This window comes from Mus pahari, chromosome 9 (assembly GCF_900095145.1).
Source record: "Mus pahari chromosome 9, PAHARI_EIJ_v1.1, whole genome shotgun sequence".
NCBI classification, from domain to species: Eukaryota; Metazoa; Chordata; class Mammalia; order Rodentia; family Muridae; genus Mus; species Mus pahari.
Window position 1 is genome coordinate 18,377,411 of NC_034598.1, and position 8,622 is coordinate 18,386,032.

Sequence of the window (8,622 nt, forward strand, 5' to 3'; positions counted from 1 at the left end):
AAGAAAGCATCTCTTCTAAACAGCAGTTCCCAATTGTCTGGCATTGTCTGCGCCAGCAATCCCTGGTCTCTCAGGCAGTCCTCAATTAGCTCCTCCTGCAGGAGATGCTTTTGTGGCTACACAGCTCCAGCATTTACATAGAGGTTGACCAGCTGTTTCTGCTACCGTGTCCTCTCATACGTCTGCTTCAGCAAAACAGCACACGAGTCTGCATCACATGACAGAAACAGAAATTTCCACTTCAGTTCTATTCAGGGGAGAGCACACCAGTTCACTGTCCAGTGCCAAAAGGTCGGTCCTGAAAACATCCATAGACTTATGATATGGACCTTACCAGATTATAGTTGGAAATATAAATGATATACAAATGCATGTATATGTGCAATAACAATTGATAAAAAGAGAGGCCATGAATTTGAAGGGAGTGGGGAGGGCATATGGGAGGACTAGGAGAGAGAAAAAGGAAGGGCAAAATGTTGTGATTAAAATACAATATCAGGGGTTGGAGTGGTTAAGAGCACTGACTGCTCTTCTGAAGGTCCTGAGTTCAAATCCCAGCAACCACATGGTGGCTCACAACCATCTGTAATGAGAGATCTGATGCCCTTTTCTGATGTGCCTGAAACCAACTACAGTGTACTTACATATAATAAATAAATAAATCTTTTAAAAATACAATATCAAAAGTAAGCCAACAAAAATGAGGTTAAGGGTTGGACCTAGTCCGATTTGACTGGTATCTCTGTGTGCAGTAGAGATTCTGGCATAGAGACACCATGATTTACTTGTAGAGAGATGACACTGAGGTCACAGAAAAGGCAGAACCACCTGCCAGCCAAGGAGGCCTCCAAAGAAAATATGTAAACATTTAAAACTTATTATTCTCTGTCTGTCTCTGTCTCTGTCTCTCTCTCTCTGTCTCTCTCTCTCTCTCTCCCTCTCCTTTCTCTGTGCATGAAGCAGAGGGCAGTTTCTCAGTCAGTTCTGTCCATATGAAATGGAATCTGAAAGCTGAGCGCAGTTCATCCTGTTTGCACTGTAAGCATTTGTATCCCCTGGACCATCTCACCATCTCCAAACTTGTCAAAACTTTTGATATGATGGCAACCACAGGAAGTGAGTTTATCACACGTGACCTTTAAAAATCTATAATAATGATTCTGAATAGTCACAACGGTTGAGAATCACTTAGTTCAAGTTAAGATCTAAACCCAGGAGGGAGAAAATTGAAGAGTGCCAAAAATTCATAAAGCATTGTCTTTTAAATATCAAATAGTAATAAGCTTGTAATGCCCAACAGAGCTCTCTTTCTTCTTCTTTTGTTTGTTTGTTTGTTTGTTTGCTTATAGACTAAGGCAGCTATGTTTGTATAAAGCCCTCTGCTATCCACATGAAGCCTTTCTATGGTATCACAGTGTGTCTTTTATTGTTTGGAGTTGAACAAGTTTCATCTTTTCTTGGGAACCTTGCCCCTAGCCAATCAGAGGAGGCGCATATTTCTAATTTGTGTGTGTGTGTGTGTGTGTGTGTGTGTGTGTGTGTGTGTGTGTGTGCTTGTCTCCCATCTGTTCTCATGTTAGGAACTGTACAGAGTCAGAAGTCAAAGAATGAAGGAGTGCTTTTTAAAGTAGACAAAATAAGGGTCATTTTCAGTGCCATACCATGTTGTTCTCCGTAGCCTGCTTTAAGCATCCCATTTCTCAAAGATTCACAGCACAGTTTGCTCAGATCCCAGCAAAGTGCTTACTAAGCATGTTTGGCTCTGATGAAGGCAAATGCACACCCTGATGATCTTTATCTGACAGAAAATAGCAAGTCTTCAATACGTTAGCTTCTGTGCTGAGAATATTAATGTTCATTCTTCCACACTGATACTGAATTTAAATGGCTTTTAACAAATCAACCTATTCTTCTACAACCTTCTCCTGCTCCCCTTAGTATTTTGAGTCTGGAATTTCCTTTGTAGATCCGGAGCTGTGTCTCCACATCAGAAAACAAAACCCAGTGTCTGTCACATGACAGGTAGTGTCACTTCTGGGACCATGACAGGTGTTGTGACACTGAGCCAGTCCTGGTGCTAGTCATGGTGTTGGCCATTGCGGATCCCTAAGGTCTGCTGCTCTCCTGGTTCCCTCCACCCTGAAAACTACATATTTGACCTCCTCATGCTCATAATTCCCAAAGCTACCACCCTACTTCCCTCTCCCATTTTTTAGGTACTACTTCAGTGGGTCCTTCAGCTCTTCAGATGAGGATGGCTATTTTCCAATAGCCAACACAGCAACGGACCCCAGCCTTATGACATGTAAGCATCTATGTCTGTCCTCTAGAACATAGGTATGCTGCCAGCATCAGCATGCCCTGACTCCTGATGCGGTTCTTCTACCCCATTCATACCTGCAGTTGCCCATGGCAGCTGAGATTATATATGCTGCCCAGACCCAACCTATGTTGCCAAGTAAGCACCACATGGTTCTATTAACAAGCACATATTAACACCTATTAACAAGCACAGGACCTCATGTCCACTCTCAGCTCTTGTGTTATTTCCTGCTTGTGTTGACTTTTGCTCTTAACATGGACTCCTTGCAATTTTCACAGCTGAGTGTGATGTAGCTGTTGGTGTCATGGACAGGCATCTTAGGCTGATATAGCTCTGCCCCATAGACTTACCAAGACTTATGCCAGTCCATAAAATATGGAAGGTACCTTTAAATATGCACAGACCTATGCAAGTCTACAAAAACCATAATGAAGTAGAGAAACCGGATACTGCCTAAGTAACACAATAAACACAGCATCTAGCCCCCAAAAGATGGGGCTTCACAAATTGCCTGACAAAGTAAAAAGGATTGGGCTAAAGAAGCCAGGTGATCTCTCAGGACATAGCTCTTTGCGAGTCAGTCAGGATTCCAGTATGGATGGAGATGTTCAGGAGGCCAGACCTTTACCTGAGAAGCTATTGGTAGTTGATGGACGCTGGGGGAAGGAGTCATTTTTCTTTGGGGATATTGTCACTGGTAGGCTACACATGCTCCACACCCATGCACACACATATGAGTGGATCCAGTGGGCATATATATATATATATATATATATATATATATATATATATAATTTCAGCTGGGCCTGGTGGCACACTCCTTTAATCCCAGCACTCGGGAGGCAGAGGCAGGTGGATTTCTTTCTTTCTTCCTTTTTTTTTTTTTTTTTTTTGAAAAAGGAAAAGGTTTACTGTGACTGAATCCTAGAAGAACCAAGCCCAGCAATCGGAGAGGCAGTGAGAGGTATAAGGCAAAGAAAATGTCTTCTGGTAACAGAGGCCTCCAGGGCCGGTAAGGTGGGCTGGGCAGAGGGATAGGAGGGGCTGCCCAGTTAGTGGGCTCCAACTTCCATCTCCTGGGGCTTCAGGACCCCTTCCTGGGCCCTGGACTCCAGTAAGGTGAATGCCAGGAGGATAAGTCCAACTCGGGCTGCCAGAAAAGGGGCTGGGGGGTGAGATCAGACCCCCTGAGCATCTGTGCTGGGGAACAATTCCCCTTGATGATCCAGGAGGAACTTAGTGAAGGTGTTGATGGGATTGATGGCCTTGAGGGTGATGGCAGCATCCTTAGCCCAGAGCAGGTTAGGGCTGAAGACTACAGCCAGGTTAGTGTTGGTCATCTTGTTCTGGTCACAGTGGGCAGATATCTGCACCAGGAAGGCAGTCAGGAAATGAAGCACCCGGTAGTTCTGCTCTGGCAGAATTTGGAGAACCTGCTGCGTTACCTCCACTCGCTGGCTTTCATCAATATTGAGGAAGCCCACAACGTGGGGGTATAGGTCAAAGGTTAGCAAGGGTTCAGGAAGCTCCCGAAGGAATGTCTTGAGGATGACAGCGGGCAGGTGCAGCTCGTTGTACTGGTCAATGTCCACCGGCAGTCCATATTGTATTTCTGCTGCACTTCCCGTACAACCTGGGTGTTGGCAGACACCGGGAAGATGCCCCAGGTGGTGAGAGCGTGAGCCTGCAAATAGGCGAAGGTCTCCCTGAGCACAATGGGAATGGGCTCCTGGCCTGATTGGGCAGGGGTGGGGGGGGCGTGGTGGCATGGGCTTGGGAGCTGTCGCAGGGCTCTTCTGTGCGGATTTGAGGAAGTCATCATACTTGAGCACTTGGCAAGGGATCCCCAACTGCTCCAGCTTCACGTGCTCGCTCAGCTCACTCAGGTAATTCACGTAGAAGATCTTCCGTCCAAACTTGAAACTGATGAGAGGCTTAAAGAGGATAAGCAGAGTTTTGATGAACATGGTTGGGTGCACGATGTACAGAGCCTTGATTTCTTCTTGTACTTGCAGTCAAACTCTCGGTAGGCGTCCCGTAGCCAGCTGAGGGAGGGCTTGTTGTCACTGGTCAGGCCATGGTATAGGTACAGGAGTGTGTAGTCACTCTCCACATACTGGTCCAGTGTGTGTTTCAAATACCTCAAGAGCTTGCTGTGGTCCAGCTGGTGGCTAGGGGGCATCCGGCAAGCACTAAATACAATGATCTTCTGCCCATACTTATCATCACCCGCTACTTCCACAATCTGGTGCCGGGCAATGTCATAGTAAGGGTCATCCCACTTCAGGTGTGTCACAGGTTCTGGAGAGTTGCTTTTAGAGTCATCTGACTCGGGGAAGTCTGGCATTTCATCAGAAGGCCAGTTCTTCTCATCAATGGAGGCCAGCTTCAACTGGTTCAGAGCTTGGCTGGTGTCATCCAGGGTCAGGTCATCTTGCAGCTCTGAGAGAGGGTCCATGGCTGCTTTTGGTGCCTTCTGGGAGCCGGATGTTTATCTGCTAGTCAATAGGAGGTGGATGAAGCCTCATTCAGGCAATGCTTCCTCTCGGCAGGCGGATTTCTGAGTTCGAGGCCTGGTCTACAAAGTGAGTTCCAGGACAGCCAGGGCTATACAGAGAAACCCCGTCTCGAAAAACAAAACAAAACAAAACAAAACCCCCCCAAAACAAACAAACAAACAAACAAACAAACAAACAAAAAGTAAAAGGATAAAAGACTGAAGAAAAATTCAAAGTTATTTAAGTTTAATATTTTTATTAATTCTTTGAGACTCTAATAGATAGGAACAATGCAATTCTTCCCCTAACTCCGCCCAGATTCACCTCCAGTTCCTATCCCCTTCACATCTTCTTATTCCAACCCCTCAGCCCACCAAATCCAGTTTGTATCACTAATGGGTGTGGGGACACTTGAGAATTTTGAAGCATCATTTGCATTATAGGATCTTCAGAAGGGACAGGGGATGAAAGTAACCAAAACAAAGAGAACCAAATAAATCAAAACCATAACTAAGCCTACGTACTGAAGTACCTTCCCCAGGCTTTCCAAGCTTGGGGAAATACGTGGATATCTAAGTACACAGAGCGCATACATGGATATTTCAGTACACAGAAGCCTTCACTGAGATATGCTACAGTCAAACCATGAAACAGGACAAAAGAGAGAATTCTGACAGCAGCAAAAGCAAAGAAACACCACATGTACAAAAAACGTCTACATGGTAATTGAAAGATTTCTCTGCACCAACATTGCAGTCTGAGAGAGCATGAGATGTTTTATGTAAAGTGCGGAAAGACAGCAACTGCCTCTTGAAAGGCTTTTTGTTTTCTGACAAAACTGTCCATCACAACAGAAAGGTAGGGCTTTCTCAGACAAAAGCTCAGGGAAGGCCTCTCTGCACATAGCCTATAAGCAAAGGCAATGGTTAGTAACTTATTGTATACTTACTGTTTGGGAAGAGAGTAGATCTTATGTTTCCACCATAAAAACATAACATAGGCATGAAATATGAAATAGTGAGTATTAATTTAATTGTGTGAATTATTTCTGAATGTGGATATTTATCAAATATGATCTACCAGTTTTCAGTTACCAGGCCTAAGGAAAACTACAAAAAAGGGACCTGAATTCATTGCGCTTCTCAGTTCCCCCGTGATTTTTCTCCTACTGACAATGTAGCTCTATGCAATGGGCTCTATGCACCGTTTGCAGAATTCACTGCCAGGGTATTGAGAACAAGATCAGGGCTTGCGTTTATTATTGAGCATATTGTAAACGCGCCCTCATGCCGTATTGTAAACGCGCCCTCATACCATATTGTAAACGCGCTCTCATACTGTATTGTAAATGCGCCCTCATACCATATTGTCCACTTATCACCATTTCCTCCTCACTTACATTTCTTTCTGTAAAGTTTAATTAGATGTACTGAAGTTGTCTTGAAAAGAGCAGATCTTACCTCTCCCAGCATTAAATTGAAGAATGGGAAGGACAACACAGGGCCATTGCCAGGTTTCAGCAAAGTGAGAACTTTTTCCTCATCGCAGCAATAATCAAGTCAATCTGCTTCTTGCCTATGCACTTTCTTTTTTTCTGGTGGTTTCAAATGCTTATCCGCCTATTACAGACACATTTCTTGCTCTTGCGCTGCCCCGCCCCCACCCCTTCATGCACCTAAGCAAATGCTTTCTTCAGCAGATTTTCCCCACTGCTTCCCTTTCCCTAGTCACAGCAATGCTTGAAAATAAACGTTATAGGCTTGCAAGCTGCACCCCTTATTAAATCTCTTAGCTTAGCTAGATCCAGATTATAGGTTTATCTTTCCTAGGGAGCTGACAGGGTACCACAGAGCCCTCTTTCCCTCCGTTTTACTCCAGTCCCATAGAAGTGTTTTCATTTCAGGTGCTCTATGTGATGTGCTCTGAGTCCCCACCCCCTCTCTGCTTCTCTCCTACTATGATAAAGATTCAGGGCATCCCCACCAGGAGGACACCCTGCCCCCTGTACTGACTTCCCTGTTTTTTGTTTTTCCCTCTGACTCACATGCTATTTGTAGGATGTAGATGGAAATCGCTCTGTTAATTTCCTAACCCTTGGATGAACACGTGCTTCCTGAGGAAACAGTATGTGCTGATAACTCATTAGGAAAACTACAGGGGTCCCGGTCTTTTATAGATTGAAGAAAAAATAATTAAGAAAATTTATTTTTTTCATTTGAGTCTTCCCAAGCAATATAACCAAAATGTAATTGTAGAAATTTTTTCCACTGATGAATTACCTCCATTAATCATTTTATTCAAGTTTCTTCAATTTAATGTTTAACCATATATAAGACATTTGTAGCTTAAGAAGGATTTTAAGGCATTTTTGAGAAGGATTCTAAGAATACTGCTGGAATTGAGGACCACTAGGGTGAGGATGTGAGCTTTGGGCAAAAGGCCCAACTACAAAGCTGAAGACAATGTACCTGTGATAGCATAGATTCCAAGTGCTACAATAAAGTCCATATTCTCCATGCTTTCTTACAAGCCACCTGCCCCTCCCTCTTCTCTGTGTTCTGGGTTAGTTTTCACATTACATTTCTTTTGGGGGGCTTTTGTGAAGTAAAGTCAGACCTTGTATACGCTACCATTCTACCACTAAACATTCTACCACCGACTTACATCTCCATTTTGTCCCAATCTTCTTTCACAATTCCATAAAGTTTGGTTATCTGTCTGTCTGTCTGTCTGTCTATGCATCTATCATCTATGTATCTTTCATCTATCATTTATCTGTCTGTCTATCTATGTATCTATGTATGTATCGATCAGCTATCTATGTATCTATGACTGTTTATCATCTATGTATCTATCATCTGTCTATCATCTATCTATATATCTATGTATCTATGTATCTATGTATCTATGTATCTATGTATCTATCTATCTATCTATCTATCTATCTATCTATGCATTTATCATCTATCTATCTCTCCTATATTCATCTATCAATCATTTATCTAATTTAATCTTTTTTTCACATGTAACTTTTATTATTTAAAGGAATTTTCTTCATTTACATTTCAAATGGTATCTCAAAAGTCTCCTATACACTTCCCCGATCATGTTCCCCAGCGCACCCACTCCTGCTTCCTGGCCCTGGTATTCCCCTATACTGGGGCATATGATCTTCTCAAGACAAAGGTCCTCTCATTCCACTGATGGCCGACTAGGCCATCCTCTGCTACATATGCAACTAGAGACACAAGCTCTGGGGAGTACTGCTTAGTTCACATTGTTGTTCCACCTGTAGGGTTGCAGACTCCTTTAGCTCCATGGGTATCTTCTCTAGCTCCTTCATTGGTGGCCCTGTGTTCCATCCAATAGATGACTGTGAGCACCCACTTCTGTATTTGCCAGGCACTGGCATAGCCTCACACAAGACAGCTATATCAGGGTCCTGTCAGTAAAATCTTTCTGGCATATGCAATAGTGTCTGCGTTTGGTAGTTGTTTATGAGATGAATCCCTGGGTGGGGTAGTCTCTGGATGGTCCTTCCTTCCCTCTCAGCTCTGAACTTTGTCTCTGTAACTCATTCCATTGGTATTTTGTTCCCCATTCTAAGAAGGAACAAAGTATTCACACTTTGGTCTTCCTTCTTCTTGAGTTTCATGTATTTTGCAAATTGTATCTTGGGTAGTCTAAGATTCTGGGCTAATATCCACTTATCAGGGAGTGCATATCATGTGTGTTCTTTTGTGATTGGGTTACCTCACTCAGGATGATATCCTCCAGATCCATCCATTTGCCTAAGAATTT

At 43.5% G+C, this 8,622-nt stretch overlaps 1 pseudogene across 1 annotated transcript; it reads right to left on the reverse strand.

Moving 5' to 3' along the window:
* Nucleotides 1–3,501: 3,501 nt before the first annotated feature.
* On the reverse strand, nt 3,502–4,817 carry LOC110326826 (annotated as a pseudogene). The gene has a single exon (XR_002380794.2). The product of XR_002380794.2 is annotated as a rho GTPase-activating protein 1 pseudogene (transcript).
* Between the last annotated feature and the right edge of the window lie 3,805 nt (nt 4,818–8,622).